This window comes from Choloepus didactylus, chromosome 17 (assembly GCF_015220235.1).
Source record: "Choloepus didactylus isolate mChoDid1 chromosome 17, mChoDid1.pri, whole genome shotgun sequence".
NCBI lineage: Eukaryota > Metazoa > Chordata > Mammalia > Pilosa > Megalonychidae > Choloepus > Choloepus didactylus.
In genome coordinates this window covers 761,264-779,410 of record NC_051323.1, presented here as the reverse complement: position 1 = coordinate 779,410, position 18,147 = coordinate 761,264, and positions in this window count along the sequence as shown.

Below are 18,147 nucleotides of genomic sequence, written 5' to 3'. Positions count from 1 at the left end.
GTTTGTCACAGGCAAGTGCTTTAACAGGTGCTCTACTATAGCATGCCCAGGATATCAGCCCTTCACCTACCACAAGGGATGGGCTCCTCATTGCCAGGCAGCCAGTGCATGATCCAGCTTCTAAATTCCACTTCAGTTTCTCACTCACAGTACCAACAATGCTAGGTTGAATTCCCAGGGTACAGACTCTGAGATGGAGATCTGTATGCAGAATTATTTAGGAGAACTCTCAGAAGATGCACCCATAGTGAAATAAAGAAAGCAGGAATGTGGAGCAAAAGACTGGGTCCTCAATGTGGTTGCAACTGACAACTCAGCTATATCTGAGGAGATTCCAGAGCTGGAAGGGCCCTTCAGAGTTATCCCAAACATAATCAAGGCAGCTGGGTCTTTGAATCTCCACACTGGCCAATGTCATCCATGGTCTGACCCCTGAGAGGACAAGGCAGTCCCTGTGGTGGAGGGCAGTTCCCACTGGGAGGCACAGTTGTGAGCCATGGGCAGCTGATATTCCCAGAAGCTTGGGAAGTTTTGCCATCCCTATCAGGGAGATCGACTTAGAGGACTAGAATGTCATCGACTGGAGAAATAAATAACATTGGAATATAAACAGATCTAGAGAAAAGGAATATGTCCAGGACTTTTTTAGATCTCAATGTTCATAAAGCCAAATTTTGCATAACCACCAAACAGATTAGTTGAAAATTACCAACATATCAGCAGTCTGTTAACTTTTGTTTATGTATTTCAATGCTAATTTATTAAGTGAATACAAATTTAGAATTTTATATATATTCCTGAAGTGACATTTTTTTTATTAAGATTTCCTATTAATTCTAGTAATGGTTTTGCTCTCAAATTCTAGTTTATCTGCTATTAGTATAGCTACATAAGTGTTTTTGGTTTAGTGTTAATGTGGTATATATTTTTCCATCCTTTATTTCTTTCAATCTTCCTCTATCCTTATATTTTAGATGTATTTCTTTGAAACAACAAGCCTGTATTGAATACTTGATAGTACACAAGGATCCATAGTATTATTTTGTACAGAAAAATTAATTTAGAGTACCAAGATTTGTCATTTTTTCATTATTCATTCCTTTCTGCATTGCTCTTCTTTCATGTGGGATGATTTTCCTTTTGCCTGCAAAAGCATTATATAATATATCCCTGCATGTGAGTGTTAGAGATTAATTGGCTCCATTTTTATTTATCAGTGTCTTTATTTCACTTTTATTCTTGAGGCATGTTTTCTCTAGGTACAGAATTTTAAGTAATGAGTTCATTTGTTTTCAGGATTTTAAAGGAAACATTTAATTTTCTTCTGTCTGCAAATGTTTCTGTTGTGAAGTTAGCTGCCAGTCTAAATGTTTCCCTTTGGAAATTTCATTTTTGTCTGTCCTTGGGTTTTTCATCAATTTTACTATTTTCCATCAGTTTTGTTGCTGTAGGCATGGATGTTTTATTTCTCCTTTTTTTTCTGTTTGAGGTGTGTAGGACTTCCTTAATCTGTTGCTTCATGTGTATCAACAATTTTTGAAAGTTCTCAGTCATTATCCTTTGAAATATTACTACAGCCACACTCTCTTTCTTCTTTCCTCTTGGATTTCAATTACACTTGTGCTAGAATTTCTCACTGTATCTTCCACATCTTGCATGTTCTTTTCTGTATTTGCTTCATTTCAGATGTGCTCTTTTAACCTATCTTCTAGTTCAGTGAGACTTTCTTCAGCTGTATCTATTCTGCTGTTAAACTCATCCATTGGGCTCTTAATTTCAGCTATTCATTCTGTTCCAATGTTTCCATTTGGTTCCCTATTGTAGTTTCTATTTCTTCCTAATTCCTAATATTTTCATAATCTCCTGAACATAGTAATCATAGTTCTTTGGGAATCATTACCTAGTAAGTCCAGTATCTGAGCTTCTATGGGTCTATTTTTATTATTTCTTTTTACTGTTCATTTTTTATTCATTTGTCTTTTTCCATATGTTTCCTTAAATTTTACTCTCAGTAAGACATTGTATTATAAATTTGTTTGGAAAGATCTGTGAAAGGTTTCCTTCTTCCAGAGAGGATGTTAATGTGCTTCTTCCAAGCAACTGGAGTGTCCTATCAATCCAGTGCTTTTCAATCAAGGTTCAGGCACTGAGACAATTAGAGTCTGAGTTTAAGTATCTATCAGAGTCTGTCTACTTTCAAATTACTCTTACTTTTGTGTTACAGTTATTCACAGTGTCAACCCAAATTGGCTGGGCCTTGGTCTCCAATTCATATCCCTCTATCCTTGAGAAATTTCTTACCATTTCAGATACCCCTTTTGAAGAGGCAAATCCTCATAAGGAAAAATTACTCAATCACTAAGAAAACCTACAAAGGCCACCACCCTCATCCAGATCCTTCCTGGTTATTCTATCTCCATAGCTCCTCAGTGATCCCAATATTTTAGGTTTTGTCCAAGTTTTCTCATTGTACTCATTGTGAAAACTAGTTGAAATTATCTATATTACTGTTATTAGATGTAGAAGCCTTGTGTTCAGGTTTGGTTATGTTAACTCAAACATACCTGTTAGATACTCCAGGTAAACAGGTTTAAGAGCAAGTTGGTTTGGAACTCAGACAAGATATCTGAGCTCAAGTTATATATCTGTGATTCATGCATGTGTGTACAGCAGTTAAAACCATGGGAAAAATGAGATCCCCAAAGGATGACTACAAAAAATGATAAACAAGTGCAACAGAGAACAAAACAGTGGCTTGTATCTATTGTTACATTTCCTTAAATGTTTTCCTCCACTCATTTGACTGAAAAACCATACCATTGCATTTTTTAACTTTAAGTTTTACTGAGAGTGTTCACATACCATGCAATTATCCATGATACAAAGTGCACAATCAATTGCCCATGGTACCATCATACAGCTGTGCATCCAGCACCACAAATAAATTTTTTTAAAATTTTTACATTTCCATTATTCCAGAAAAGAAAAAAGGCAAAAAAGAAAACTCAATTCCTCCCCTACCCCAAATCACGCCCCTTCATTACTGACTCACAGTATTGGTATAGCACATTTGTTACTGTTGATGAAAGAATGTTAAAATACTGTTATGTGTAGTACATAGTTTGCAATAGGTACATATTTTCCCTATATACACCTCTATTATTAGCTTCTAGTTATAGTGTCATACATTTGTTCTAGTTCATGAAAGAGATTTCTAATATTTTTATGGTTAAGCATGGACATTTTCCACCACAAGATTCACTGTTTTATACATTCCCATATATTAACCTCCAACTTTCCTCTGGTGACACATGTGACTCTAAGATTCCCCTTTCCATCACATTCACACACCATTCAGCACTGTTACACCACATCATTCAGCACTGTTATTCTCACAATAAAGTGCTACTGTCTCCTCTGTCCATTTCCAAATGCTTAGATTCAACTTAGTTGAACATTCTGCTCATAATAAGTAACCACTCCCATTCTTTAGCCTTGTTCTATATCCTGTTAACTTATTTTTTGTCTATGTGTTTACATATTATAATTAGTTCATATCAGGAGACCATGCAATATTTGTTCTTATGTGTCTGACTTATTTCACTCAATGTAGTTCCCTCAAGATTTCTTCATCAAACCCCTCCCCATTTTTAAGACAGTTTTATTCATGTAGCATACTTTCCACCCTAAACAACCAATGACTCCCTGTATAGTTACATATTTATGTATTCACCACCATCACCACTATCTCTATAAGGACATCTCCATTTCTTCCACAAAGAAGGAAGAAGAGTCAAAGAAGGTAGAGAGACAAAAGGAAAAGAAAAAAAGACAGTTAAAAAGCAATGAAAGTAAATATAGAATTAAACTAAAGTAGAACAAGAATCAGACAACATCACCAATGCTAAGAGTCCCACACCCCTCCTTTCTGTTCCCCTCTTATAGACATTTAGCTTTGGTGTATTGCCTTTGTTACATTAAAGGAATACAAAATTTATGTTAACTGTAGTCTCCAGTTTGCATTGATTGTATGTTTCCCCCAATACCACCTTATTTTTAACAGCTTGCAATGTGTACCTTTTATCACAATTGTTGAGCACTCTAGGTTTCTCTGAGTTACATAGCCCCAGTCTTTATCTTTCCTCTTTCCTTCTAGTGTCCTGCATGCTCCTAATCTTCCTCTTTCAATCATACTCAGTCATCTTTGCTCAGTGTACTTACATTGCTGTGCTACCATCACCCAAAATTGCATTCCAAACCTCTCACTCCTGTCTTTTCCTATCTGTTTATAGTGCTTCCTTTAGTATTTCCTGTAGTGCAGGTATCTTGTTAACAAACTCTGTTATTATCTGCTTGAGAATATTTTAAACTCTCCCTCATATTTGAAAGACAGTTTTACTAGATATAGGGCTCTTTGTTCGTGGTCTTTCTTTTTCACTATCTTAAATATATCACATCCCTTCCTTCTTGTCTCCATGGTTTCTACTGAAAAATCCACACATTCTTATCTAGCTTCCTTCACTTTTCTCTTGCTGCTTTCAGGATTCTATCTTGGTCTTTGATGTTTGATAATCTGATTATTAAGTGTCTTGGTAGTTCTATTCAGATCTATTCTGTTTGGGGGCATGCTGCCCTTCTTGGATCTGTAATTTTATGTCTTTCATAAGAGATGGGAAATTTTCATTGATTATTTCCTCTTTCATTGTTTCTGCTCCATTTCCTTTCTCTTATCCTTCTGGCACACACATGACACTTATATTCATGCATTTCATGTTGTTATTCAATTCCCTGAGACATTGCTCATATTTTTGCAGTCTTTTCCCTATCTGTTCTATTGTGTGTAGGATTTTCAGGTGCCTTGTTCTCCAGTTCCTGAGTGTTTTCTTCTGCCTCTTGAGATCTACTGTTGTAAATCTCCATTGTGTTGTGCCTTTCGTGTTGTGCCTTTCATTTCCATAGTTGCTGTCAGTCATTTTCTCAAACTTTTGATTACTACCTTATGTTCACACAGTGTTTTCTTTTAGTCTTCATCTCTTTTGTTATATCTTCCCTGAACTCATTGATTTGGTTTTTATTTGATTTAGCATATCTCTCTGAATATCTTAAAGAAAGTAGGTGAAACAATATCTCAACTTATCTTGATTGAGGTGTAGTTTGTTCCTTTGACTGGGCCATACTTTCATTTTTCCTAGTATAGATCGTAGTCTTTTGTTGTCTAAGCATCTGGTTCCCTTTGTTACTCCAGTCAGATTTTCCCAGACCAGAACAGGGTCAGGTCTCAGAATGGGGTTATATTCAGGATGTATCTTAGAGGAATGATAGACTTTCCTGTGAGGTTTCCAGTCACTGTGCCTTTCCTAACCTGCCAAGCAGGTGGCACCTGTCAGCCTTTCACTCCTGACTAGTGAAAGGAAGGGTGTCCTCCTTAGTTAATGTTTTGGCTGTTTTGCCCAAGGCTTGGGATTTGGTTCTGAAGGGAAAGCTGTGTCCCAACTCTTTACTCTTAGGGAAGATTCAGCCCTCTTCAGGGCTAGTCCCTGGAGAGCCTCAGTTTCACCCATCAGCCAGAGACAGCACCCAGCCCTCTCAGTTCACCCTCCCTCCCAGAGAGGTCCTCTGTCTCTCCAAGGTCAGTCATCACCAATAGCTTCTGTCTGCTTGTTAGGGATTCATAGCTTGTATTGAGCAGATGGTACTTGTTAATTAAAACCCCAGCTGGAACTCAGCTGAGCTATATTCACTTTCTGGGAGATTGCTGCTTTCCAGCACCACAAGGCTTTGCAGTTTGGGTTGCTGTGGGGGGAGGTGCTCTCAGCTCTGGTCCACAGTTTTTACTTACAGATTTTATGCTGTGATGTCAGGCATTCCTCCCCATCCAGGCTGTTGTATGAGGTGTGGACAATCATGTTTGGCCCCCCACAGTTATTCCAGATTATTTACTAGTTGTTCCTCATTGTTTATTAGTTGTTCCAGGGGGGCTAACTAGCTTCTACTCCTCTCTTTGCCACCATCTTCCATTTCCCTGGGTGGGATTTCATGCATCTTATTTTTAAAATCCTAAAAGTGCATATGCTGGTGAGGGAAGAAAGACATTCACTGCTCCATGCAGGTGGTCCTAAGGAGAATCTCAGTCACCTTCAATGCTTTAGGAAGAACCCACTGCCATTCAACCCTGGACTTGGCCATGGAGTGACACTGGGCAAGGTCAAGGAATCTGTGACCATCTCCTCCAAGATGCACTGAGACTTTCCTTGATATAACTCCCAGAAACAAAACAAGTGTGCCCATGTCATCTTCCATTAAATTCTTTAATACAATGCTGTTTCCTGAACTAAAGAAGAAATTGGGGGTTCAGGGCCCCATTAAGAATGTGGCAACCCTTGTGCTTGGTGAGAGGGCCTTCTTTTTATGGTGCCCAGCTAGCTACAGAGAGGAATGCCAGAAACTCTTTTGCCCAGGGGGAAGGCTGGAAGGAACCCAAGCATATAGTAATCAACTGAGCCAGACCATGGGACAGTTCCTTGGTTGCCATCAACCACTCAAATTCTCTCCACTGAGCCAATTACATTCAGGGTCTCTCTGTGGTTCATGTGTGGTTCTGGACCTTTGGATAATTCCTTCCAGACACATATCTGATTGATCAGCAGTGAGCCTGGTGGGAGGTTTGGTGCAGGGAGACCAAGAAAACCAGATCCTGAGAGCTCACACTTGGGGGACAGAGCCCTTTCTGTCCAGGATCCCCACAGAGAGTTTCTTTGAGTTCTGGGTGCCTCATAGGTGAAAGATGCAGGAGGACTTATGACAAGAAGGGCTTTGTTTCCACAGTGCCATGTGTGACACAGCAGGAATCCAGGGTCATGAATCAAAGGAAGGCACCAGGACAGGAGGCAGGGAGTGTGTCAGCAGGAAGCATGTGCCTGGAAAGGGTGGGGCCAGACCTGCCTCTCCTGGCTCCTACTTGCCAAAGTTACCTAGTGCCTCAGGAGCTTTGGGACACTGGAGAAAGAGGGGTTGGGCCTGCCCAAGTGTGAGGCAGTGCCTTGGAAGGGAAAGAGTAGGGATTGGAAATCAGGATATGGGGCCATCAGGGCCCCTCAAATGTCCAGCTCAGAGCATTTTGCACAGACCACAACTATCCCAATCTCTAACTTTGTAAGAGCTCCACTCATCTGCCTCTCCCACAGAGATGCTGTAAAGCATCAGTCAGAGGAAGCATGGGGCTTGATGGCCACAGTGCAAATCTGAGGTCTCACTATGGGATGCAGTTCCAGAGTGATTGGGTGGACACCCCAAATTACTTTCTTGGCCTTATCCTTCCCTGTCCCTCTATCCCAAGGATACACCACACACACACACACACACACACACACACACACACACACACACACACACACACACACATATTTCTACATACAATTTACCTATATATCCCTTTAGCATGCACAAGTTTGACTATCTCAATACATTTTTTTTGTAAAAGCAGAAAACACAAACATTGTGTCTTCTTGAGATTGCAAAATCATTGCATGTGTGGGTACATGGAAAAATAGAGATATTTTACAAAGTAAGAATGTAGTCAGAAATAAATACTTAGGGTGTGCATTCTAGCATGCATAATGAAAAAAAATTTGTCCAAATATTTATTCTAATTTAATATCTTGTATCTCACTTCCAACTGGCAAATGATGCCACAATTAAAGACATTATAGATAAAACATTACTCTCCACTAGAATTGGATGGCATCCACAAAATCTGTTTCTCATACACACTCAAGCCATGATTTTTAGGATCATTGCTTTTTGTTCTTGGCATTTGAAAATGAATTGTTTACACATATGGAGACTTGAAATATTCACCATTTGAATTAAGTACTTTTACTTTTCAGAAGAGCTTTCCACTGTTCCTTCATGTCAGTCTTTGGACTGAAATTTCCCTCTAAACATCAACTAGGATCAAAGATACAGTATTTTCAGTAACCAAATTAACAAATTAAATAAATGCACATTGAGATAGTTACTTCAATTCTATTAGTAGGTACATATATAAGGATAATCTTTCTGGAAAGCAATCTGAAATACTCATCAAGATCCTTAAAATGTCTCCTTTTTAAACTTTTTATTGCAGTAATGTATATACAACCTAAAACTTCTGATTTTAACCATTTCCAAGAGTACAGCTCAGCCAAATTAATTACAATCACAATATTGTGAATCATCACCACATTCATTACCCAAACTTTTCCATCACCTCAAACAGAAATTCTGCAACCCTTAAGTGATAACTCTCCATGACCTTCACAGCCCCTAGCCCTTGCTAATCTGTAATCTGCTACCTACCCTGAGGAGTTTGCTTGTTCTATGTATTTGATATATGCAAGAGCATGAAATATTTGTGTTTTCGTGTCTGGCTTATTTCACTGAAATAACAAGTGTTCAGGAGGATGTGGAGAAACTGGAATTTGTATACATTGCTGGTGACATTGTACAATGAAGCAGCCACAGAGGAAATCAGCTTGCTGGTTCCTCAGTTAAACACAGAACTATCACATATGATCTGGCAATCCCACTTCCCAATATATACCCAGGAGAACTGAAAGCAGGGTTTTAAACAGGTAATTGTACACCAATGTTCATAGCAGCATTATTCACAATAGCCAAAAGGGGTCTCTTTCAACACATTAATTCTACTTCTGAGTTCCTAGAAGCTTGGACAAATACATATAAATATGGCAGTAAATATCCATATAATGCAATACTAATCAGCTTGCTAAGACAGTGAATTAGATCTGTATTTATTAAAAGGGAATGATGTCTTTGGATGATTGTATGGTATGTGACTACATCTCAATAAAACTGAGTTTAAAAAAACACAAAAGGTAATGATGTTCATATTCATGCCATTTTGATGTTAGAAACAACAATTTTTTTTAAAAAAAGCTGCAAATTGTGCATCCTTTCCTTATTCTATAAGTTTGTGCATGGGTTTGTGTTTATACATATATCTATGTTATATGTACTATGAAAGCAAACTGGAAATATAAACAAAATCCCATTAAAATATGTACTGAATTTGCAGGTGAGAGCCACTTGTAAAGAATATTTCAATGGTCTGAGATTTCAGGGTATTTTTTTTTTTACCTATAATTAGGAAAACATAAGGCTATTTGTAGTTTGAATGTAATCACTTTGAAAATGCATAAAATCAGTGAGAAATACAAAAATAAAAATCACCACCATAGCACAAAATTAATAGAGGTTAACATCTGCATATATTGTCTGTGTTTCATTCCAGGTTTAGATGGGTTAGAAATAGATGTAAATGTATATCTAGGTAGAGATATACATGCATATATGGGTATACATAATACTTGGATTCTTTATTTTGATTGATTCATAATAGTTCATAAAACTAGTTTGACTCTGCTCAATTCAGGAACAGATTCTTTTAATGCTGAATATTTACATTGTTTTGCAACTTTGAGAACACAGTGAAGGATGTCTTTGTACACTCTGTAGTTAATAATTTTGGATAAAATAAGAAAAATAAAACTGAAAAGTTGAAGTGCATACCTATTTTAACTTTTATACACTTGTCAGATTTTTCTTTACAACATTAATATCAATGTATGATCCCATCAGTAAAGTGTTTTAGTTTGCTAAAGCTAAATGCAATATACCAGAAATGACCTGGGTTTTAACAATGAGTATTTTTTAGTTTACAAGCTAAGAGTTCTGAAGTCATGAAAATGTCCAAATCAGAGATCTTGGGCTCCTCTGCCACATGGCCAGGCACATGGGGGCATCTGCTGGTCTCTCCCTTCTCTTCTGGGTTTCATTGCTTGCAGCTTCTGGCTTCCAGGGCTTCCACTCTGTTTCTGTTTCTTTCTCTCTCAGCTTCTGTGTCTTCCTCTTTGTGTGTGTGTCTGAATTTCATTCTCTTATGAAGGACTCCAGTAAGAGGGCTAAGACCCACCCTGAATGAGGCAGGTCACATGTCAAGATCTTACTCCCCAAAAGATCCTACTTACAATGGGTCCACACTCAAAGGAGTGGATTAAATTTAAGAACATGGTTTTCTGGGTTACAGAAGCTTGAAACCATCACATGCATTGATGAAATAAAAGCACCACAGTAATTATTATAATACCAGATAATGCTTATGTAGCAGTCTCTACATGCCAGGCACTGAGCCTTCTGAGGAATGCATAGCCCTGTTTACCATGATGACCTGAGGCAAAGAGAAGTCAGTGACACCAGCACCTGCAGAGCTGGGTTCACACCCAGGGGGACTGGCTTGAGTGGATGCCCAGAACCACTCTGCTTGACAGCCTCCCATGGTTTGGGGCTGCCATGTGTCCTCCCTCACTGAGACTAACAACCTGGGTCATCTTTACTGACCTGGCCACAACGCGTCACTATGTTCATGTTATTGTAAATGAGGTTAAATTTAGTTTCTCATCTCCTTTAGCTACTTAAACATGTTCTTTGCTCATTGTTTTTTCTATCCAGATAAAACAGATTCTTCCTTACCTATTGTCAAATAAATATCTCTTTGTAGATAATGGTTATAATACTCTTTCTTTCTGTTATGTTCCATCTTTCCTCTCTTGGTTTGTTCTGTGTCCTAAACTTCATTATAGTGTATCTTATTCTACAGAAAATTTACATTTTGGCAGCCTTCTCATGTGTGGTTTCTGTTCAGATACAGGCCTCTATTCTGTTCTGTACCTATTTTCTTCTAATTCATGTTTTTATCAGCAGTTATTCTAATCCATCTGGAATATATTTAAGATGTGAGGTAAGGATTCTACTTTTTCCCCAAATAGCCAAGTAATAATCCCAGCTATCATTTCATAAATAGAAAAAATATATACTTTCTTGTAAAATGAATGACAATCCACAGTCATATGGGGCATAAGAAGCAGAAGAGGGGAAGAAAGTGTAAGGAAATGGTCTCCTCTTTAACACTGAAACCCCATATGTCTGTGGGGTCCAGGAGATGTGCTCTGGAAGGTGCTGCTGCTGGAGACCTCACCAGGAGTTAACCCCTCTGCTCCTGAAGCCTTTCTTTTCCTTGGGGTCTTTCATGAACTCCCAGCAAAAGCCCTGATTGCTCATCTCCCACTACGTGTGGGGCACACATGTAATTTTTTAACAGCAAACCTTCTCCTTTTGTTTGGTTGGTACCACAGACTTGACCAGCATTTTCACTGAGAACTTCTTAAAAGCCCAGAGAATAAAGTATGGGCAGCAGTAAATAGCACATTTCCTACCAGGGATGCCTATTTCTAAGACTCACACTTGTTTCTCTGATGAGCCCCAAGACCTTGGAAGATGGTTCTCTGGCCTGGAGAATTAGCCTGAATTGGCTGCCAGTCCTTGGCTTGGCTCTTGGCTACCTGGATTCTGGCAGCTTCTTGTCTCCCTGCTTAACAAGGCTGCTTTCCTGTGCCCCTGCTTTGTCCCCTCATTGCAGGCACTCAAGATTCCCTAAAGTTGCTCTCTCCATGTGCTTCTCACCTCAGCACAGCCTGGAAGGTTCTGGATTCTGCATAGAACTGCCGGATGCAGCCCTCCCCACAGGGAACATCAGTGGCTGATGGCCCTTGTCACTGCCAAGCCTCTCTCTGGCAGTGCCACATCCACATTTATTCCAAGGTGACCTTCTCTCTGTTTCCCTCATTCTTTGCACATTTGTTTCCAATCTTCTTTCCCTTGCTGACCTGTCTCAATTCCATAAAAGAAAAGTCAGTTCATTTTTCCATGGACCATCATCCCTAGCATATCTGGACTCTTTACTATGGTTTATGAGTGCCCAGGTTATGTCCAGATAAATTATTTAGAATCTATAAGTGTTTTAGTCCCAAGCCTACATGTCCTAGGAAACAGTTTCTCTTGAAAAAGGAATGAGGCAGCCATAAACACTTTCTAGTCACATGCTGCCTATGGGCCAGACACTTTAAATAGTATTTTGTTCAATAATCATAACATATCTCTGAGAGATATTTCCATTTTACAGATGATGCAATCTGAGTTCAGAGAGGTTAAGTCTCTTGCCCAAGATCCCTCAGCTTGTAAATGGTGATATAGGGATGCATAACCAGATAAAACTTTCTCCAAAGCTGATGTTCTCCTTCTACCTAACATTGCCTCCTGGCAGGATCTCAGCATAGAATGACTGTGTAGGTTTTATCTATGATGAGAAAAAAAGAGTCTTGATGGACATTATCTATTATTATAAAGTACCATGGAATCCCACCTCCCTTCTCTTAACAAGCACAATATTATTTTTTCTGTTCTTTAGGCCGCTGTGATTTATGGTGATTTAATGTCCTGAGAGCTTCAGAGGAAGATCTCAAATGCTTACATTTGAATTTAAAGCAAAAGAAAGTATTAAAGCCACTTAAAGTGGGGTGGGGGATCAACAGGGAGGGAGGACTGATCTCTGCTGAATCTCATGCAATGGAATGGCTCCTCCCTTGCGGTGTACAGTGCAGAGTGAATTCACCCAGACATCAGGACAGCAGCATCAGGTGAGGCCCTGCTCTGAGGAGTTCTTGAAAATCCCCGCCTCCCTGGGCTTCAAAATCCCCATCTGTAAAATGGACAGAGTTTGACCATCTATAGAATGACAGTTGGATTTTAATTCCCATGCCAATCCCATGTACCTAGCCAGAGCTCCCAGAAGGCTCCAAGACACACAAGAAAAGGGCCATGGGAATCACGGAATTCAAATTGCTTTGGGCAGAGACCAGAGTTAGCAAGCATGGCAGCATTTTCCATTCCTTAGATCAGGAAACTACAAAGATTCCTTTAAGTTATGACATTTGTGGTGTCTGGTTCTGCCCCTTTGGTCAATAGACAAGCATGGCCTTGACTAAGTTCAGTCACCTCCAGGTAAAGCCACCAGAACCATCATGGATATGAGCCATCCTGGATCAGGAAACTGGTGAGATCCTATTATTTATAGTGGTCCACATGGGGAGCAGGAGAGCTGGAGGAGAAATGCTTTAGGGCTCTTCTCAAGATGTGGGTGCATTGGAGCAATGGTACAGTGTCTGAGATTACAGAATACACATTTCCTCAGTTGTAAAAAATGTAAAGCCTTGGGCTTTTACATCAAGAGAAACAGATCTTAGGGAGTAGAATACAATATATTCATATGATGTTTGTTAATAAAGGGATAAATTCAAAGGAATTTAGTGCTTTCCCCCAGTGAGCTCTGCTCTGAAAACCCTACATGAGCTCTCTCTTTTGTCCCATTGGTGTGACTCCATGGAAATTTTGGAAAGCACAAGTAGGAGCAGCACCAAAAAGGAAAGCCCAAATAGAAATGAAATATGGGAAGGAGAAATTGATGGAGGTCCCAAGAGCTTGTCTCTGCAGAGAAACATCAATGCTTAGCATTCAGAGCTGAGCCATGACTCCAGCCAAGGTCCCCTCAAAGGAACTTTGGGACATGGGGGCATGAACTCTGTGAGCTGTTTGTGTGAAAGGGCACCATTGTCCAAGTGGTAAAGGCAGGAGAAAAGCCTTTTTCTCTCTCTTGCATTCTCTCCCCCATCAATCCCATAGTGATTCATTATCAATAGTCCCTACCTTCAGGTTAATTCATCCATTTGACAAGCATTTATTGCGCACCTACTGTGAGCCAACATGATATAAATTGAACACACATTTATTTTCCCTCAAGCATCTCAAACTCACTGTGATCATAACAAAACCCATCACAGTTCCCTCAGCCTGGTGCTCCTCTTGTATAACCTGTCTTATTATGTGGCACCCCCATCACCCAGAGATCCAAGGCCCAAACTGAGCATCATCCTCTGCTCCCACTGGCTCACCCTTCATCATTGAGTTAATCCATTCAAATAGACAAACATCCCTCAGATCCATTCACTGCTTCTCACCCCCTCTACTGCTGCCCTGACTCCCACTCCTCATCAGCTCTTCCCTTGACTGGGCAACATCCTCTTAAATTTAATACCCACATTTCACATCCACACATCAGAAGTTGTCCTTCATATTTTTCGTATCTAATTGTTTGCCATGACCCTCATAAGTCCTGGGCATGAGGTTCATCAAATGCCAAACTCCCAAATCTGGTGCTTCTGTGCCTTTGCTTCATGGTCCTTCTCACTGTCAGCACCTTCTCTCCCACCAACCCCTCCCCATTTCTTCTCCACCTGTAAAACAACTAGATTGTTTTCCAGATCCAATTCAAATATTCCTTCCTTTTTGGTTTAAGATGTATTTTGTACTATAGCCAATCCCCAAGGTATGGTCATTGTTGGTATAGGTGTTTGTTTCTTCTGCTGGAATGCAGGTCCCTTGAGTGCAGTCAATTCGCTGAATCATTTTTTAACCTGAATATTAACAAAAGGGCTGTCACCAAGTAAGAGTTTGGTAGAGTTTTATTGACCATTCAAATGGTGAAATATGCTCATTTTCCTGTAAGCTATGCATACGTGGAGGGTGGTTTTGGAGGGGGCTTTGCATGTGGGGTGGGTGCTGCAAGGAGTAGAGGGGCTGGACTGTGTTATGTGTGAGTCCTTGAGACCCTCCAAGTGGTCACAAGCTGCCCAACTCATGTTCTTTTCCAATTTAAGAATCTTGGTTCCCTTTCAAATACTCCTGGCTACTAAGTGAATCCCACAGGCTTCACCTTGAGATTTAGAGATTTTTTTTTATTCTACACTAAAATCTTACTAATTCACATAACTATATCTTAAAACACGATCTCACTCCTGTGTTATTTTGCAAAGGAACTTGCTTATTTCTAACCACCTGTCCATCATTCTCACAACTTTGAGCAGCTATTTATGGCAAACAAAGCCAGGGCTTTAGGTAGGAGGCCTCAGGATTGTGGCACTTCCTTGTGATCCGAGTGAAGTCACTCTCTCTCAGTCTCAGCTTCTTCTCACACAAAATGGGACCAATAAGCAGTAGGACCTCAATGAAGGAACACAGGTGAGGATGCTTGGTGAAAGACAGAAGGTGCTGGACCTGAGGCAGTTGGCATGCTCAGCCTCCAGGAGCAGCCCAGATCTGGGCCAGATGCAGATGCCCAGGAGCCACCACTACATGTCTTCTGAGCTAGGACTGAGCCAGTCTTGTAGCATCTGCTTCCTACCCTAAAACTGGCACTCAATCTCTCACCAACTTGGTAAGGAGTCACCCTTCTCCAGACTTGCCCAGTGCTAGCACAGCTGGGTTCCTGGGGTAGCAGAGGTGAAGGTCAGTGTCCATGGGCATGGCTAACTCTCCAGGGCAGGTGGGGCCTCCAGCTGGAGCAGTGTGGTCACAGGGCTTGAACAAAACTGGCTCCAGGAGTGATTTTGGCAGCTGTCCCACCAATGGCTCAGCCTCCTTGGTGCCTGGCCATTGTCTATATGCTGTTCCATAGTCTTCCCTGGGATTCTACAAATGGCCCAAACAATGCTTTTTATTGAAATGATCAACTAATGTCAGTTTCCATTGCATGCAAACACAAACCTTGTCCAAATGAGCATCAAGGTTCCTGGTAAAATTTCCTGGTGAAGATGATGGATGGGACAGATATGAGGACAATGCCTGAGATGTGGACTCAACATCAAGGTCTAGGACAGATGAGGCAGCAGCCTGAAGCTGCAGCAGCAAGAGGAGCCAGAGGGAAATGTGAAACCCTTCCCAAGGAGAAGCGCTCACAGCCGAGACAGAGAAGAGTGGTCTGGGGTGGTCCTTAGAGCAGCAGGGAGGGGTGGGGCAAAAGCTGGGACCAAATGCTGAGAAAGCAGCTGGGACACCCAGAGCCTCCTGCAGCTGCTCCTGGGTGACACTCAGTAACCAGTGGTGCTGTCATCATCCCTTAGGTCCCAGGACTGTCTATGGTTCCTCCGTGTCTGGATTCACTCTGCCTGCTCCTCCTTCCTCCCTGAGTGCTAACCCTGGGATCTGCACCCACAACCCCACTGTTCCTGCAGCCCTGGTCACCAGGAGCCCCTAGGCTTCATCTCATCTTCCCTGATCTTGGAAACAGGCCACTGTTTTGCTCAATGATATTCATGTCTTGGCTGGACTTTCCTTCCTGTCCTGGACCTGCTGAACTGTAGCTGCCTTACAACCCCCATCCATGGCTGATACAGGCAGCCTGGATTCATGCTCCCCACATACCCACCCTCTCACTGCCCAGCCCTGTTCCTCCATCTCTTTCTACTCCAGTCATTTATTCCTAAACAAGTAGATAAGTTCCCTTCTCTCACCTATATTTTAGCAAAAGAGTACAGGGGCTAGGTAAGTTACTTTGGTTTGGTTGGTTGAATTATTTTTAAAGAATGATCATCCTGATCATTTCTGCAAAGGATGCAGACTACAAATCTATGCTGGGAGCAAGCAGGGGGACATTCACCACCTGCTGTGCTAACTGACCTGTCTGCAGTTACTCCAGACCCCAGTCACCCTGAGGGTCAGAACCTCTGCTCTCAGGAAGGCTGAGGCTTCTGTCTGTAGAAGAACCCCTTTCTCATATTCTGGTTCCAGAAGGAAAACACTGTTACACAGACGCTGAAATATTTCACTAAAAATCCAAGACTGGGGAGCCTGGTCCTCAGGTCCAACTAGCACAGCAGGTGGGAGGGGGAGCCAGCTTGATGTAATGTGCTGGTGCCAGCTCTGTCTGGAACTCTCTACCAGGTCTCCACATGGCTGCCCCTGCTCATCACTCAGGTCACAACAAAATAACAGCCCCAAGGAAGCTTTCCTGACAGCCCAGCCTAAAGTGGGTCCCTTTTCCCATCACTCCTTGTCTCATTACTCTGTGTTATTTTAGTCTCAGAGCTTCTATTCTGGAATCTTGTTTCCTATTCATATATGCAGCCCCTGACTTATTTACTCATTTACTGTCCACTCTGAGTATTCCCCAAAACCTGGCACTCATAGGTGCCCCATGAATATTTGTTGGAGGAAGGAAGTTTGTTAGCAGCTGGTGCTAAAACACTGAAATGGGTGTCAATTCTGAGAAAGTGAAAAGCCTGGGCCTGGGAGGCTGGAGGAAAATGCAAGGGGCTGGGTCAACCCTCCCAGTTTTCCTCAAGGAGGCACCCCCCTGTCCTCACCCCAGCCGGGATCTCCTGCCTGTCAGCCATGGTGCAGCTCCCCCTGGTGGTGGGGCCGTGGGGTGCTGGTGTGAGCTCCTGCCCCCAGCTCCAACTTCCCCAAGCACAGATGGTGGAGATGTCTCTGCCCCCTTGAAGGATCACTCCCGATGAGAGGCATGTGGTGGTGAAGAGCTACAAGGAAGGAGGCAGGATTTCTCTATGGACACAACTTCCTCTGTGTGGGATGCTTTTCTCAACATGCTTTTCTTGGTTAAATCTCATTATCCAGTTCCCCAGGGAGGCTCCTGCTGACCCAGATTGGGTCACCCCTCTGCCATCTGGGGCTGTGATGTCTCATGATCCTCTCCTCTATAGCCCAGTCACAGCTGCATTTCACACTTGTGTGTGTGGGCATCTGAGTAATGCCCATCCGTCCCACAGGGCTCTGAGCTGCAAGAGGGAAGAAATGTGGCTGCCTTCACTCACCACTGCATCCCCAGGGAAGTCACAGAGTAGGCACTTGATGAATATTTCTCAAATTAATGTCCAAGAAAGGAGAAATGGACTGTTATACAATGATTAATGTAGTCTTAATATTCTATCCCCGCAACCCACTTGGGTCATCATCACCACCCCCTTTAACAGTAGAGAAACCTCCTGCTCATTAGATGGCACAATGTGCCCAACATAAAGCATCCTACAGGTGACATTTTGAACTTGACCCAAAGTGCCCAGGACTTGTATTAGGTACCATCTCTTTGTACCGATCTGATGCTTAGAAAGTCACTCTCCCTCTCATGATCTAATGTCCAGATGAGGGAGCTAGACTGAAGCAGGGTGAGGGCTGCCCAAGGTCTGCTTTGTCAACAAATGGAATTTGAATGCTCTTAGGAAAGCAAAAGCTCTACAATTTTCATACTGCTTTCCCTACTCAGTCCTCTATTTTTAATTCTCAGGACCCATTTAAAACCTTGATGTTGCCCACTTGGAATGTGTAAGGTTTTGAACCTTGCACCCAGACTAGACAGCCTCTTCTTCCTAATTTCACAGATGCCCTTGTCCCTTCCCTTCC